We start from the raw sequence: 1,660 nt of genomic DNA on the forward strand, positions 1-1,660 counted from the left end.
CAATATAATTTTATCCTTCTATCTTCATCCTTATTTTTAGAACTTTCAAATTGTATGTTTGCTTATTAGCTACAATATTAGCAATGGTTAATGAGGACATTAAGTAGAACATATTATTTCTCCTAACTCTAATTTTGTATCCATTTGCCATCTCCCCTTACCCATTCACATCCTCCTAACAATTTCAGCCCCTAGTAACCACCATTCTATTTTTTGTGCCACTGAGTTTGACTTTTTGAGGTTCCACATGTAAGTGCAATCATAAGGTATTTCTCCCTGTGCCTAGCTTATTTCCTTTAACATAATGTCCTCTAGGGTTATGTATGTTGTACAAATGTATGCATCTTTTTTTAAAGCAACGTAACAATTCCCCTAATAAGATTTTTTACATAGGAAGCCATTTCCAGCTCTTAAAACTATTTTTAAATATAATTAGTTGATATTTATCTTTTGCATGTTTTGAGCACCAACTGCTCATCCTAATTTGTCCAAATATAGATCGGAGAGAAAGAAGGAAATTAATATGTTGCACATTTTTTGAATCAAATACAAAAAGGAAAACTAGTGTTCTGGTGTTGAGAGCCACAGCCGAAAGGGCCCCAGCAAACTTCCAACTGCCAGCAAACTCCCAGCTGGCAGCTGATGATTGGCTCACAGCGGCCCCAGCAACATCTAGCTGATTGGCTCCTCTGCGGTGATGCTCATTGGGCTGTTTCCCTGCCCTTTCAGACCATGGAGCTGCTCATTGGGGGACTTTTTTGGCTCCACCCACGCGACCCAGCCAATCGGCCTCAAGAGCAGGAGGATTGTGGGAGGTGGAGAGGCTGGGGGGAGGGGGAGAGGCTTGTGGGAAGCCGGTGGTGGCAGTTGGGCTCTGAGGGTTTTTCCTGATGAGCGGTTTTGTTTGGCATGTGTGGTTCTAAAAATAAAGTTCATTTCTTTTGACAAGTGGCTCCTGAATTGTGCCCAGTGAGACTGCGGCATTCTGGTGTTCAAAATAGGTATTTGCATAAAGATACTAGCCTTTTTATCACAGATTATTGTTTAGAGAAATGATTATCTAAGTTCCTTGACTGCTCCTTCAACATATTTTGACTGGTAGACCAAAGAGTTTGACTTAGGGGCATCCAGAAAGAAAGAAGAGTGAGAAAACTGTCCTTTTTTCCCCATGTCTGAAGTAGACTGTGGGAAGGAGAAGGAAGGAAGAGAGGGAGGGAGGGAGGAAGCAAGCCACCTCTGGGATTACGGAGCCCCAGCCCCTTCCTCTTTCTTTTTCTCACTCCCTACCCCATGAATCAATTGGCTATGCCTATCAATTTTCACATCTCTAGGCTACAGCCCCAAATATGACTGGGGAATTGGCCTTGTATTTCAAGCTGGGGGAAGAAACTCTCCCAAGTCAATGCAGAGCAGAGTCATAGAGAAGTAGAACAGAATGGTAGCAGATGGAGCCCCTGAAGTTAGCTCCCCTGAGCTACTCTTAATTTCCCTGTATTAATCTGAGTTAAGAGCCAGCCATGACCTCTTGTGGATGAAGAAATCCCCACATAGAAATAGAATTGGATCTTAGAGATAGCTGGATATAGGAAAGATACTGGTGAAAGACTCAGAAGTTAAAGTGCCTAAACCAAACAGAACTTGAGTTCACCATTGGTAGAGG

The sequence above is a fragment of the Marmota flaviventris genome, chromosome 6, assembly GCF_047511675.1.
Source record: "Marmota flaviventris isolate mMarFla1 chromosome 6, mMarFla1.hap1, whole genome shotgun sequence".
Taxonomy (NCBI): domain Eukaryota; kingdom Metazoa; phylum Chordata; class Mammalia; order Rodentia; family Sciuridae; genus Marmota; species Marmota flaviventris.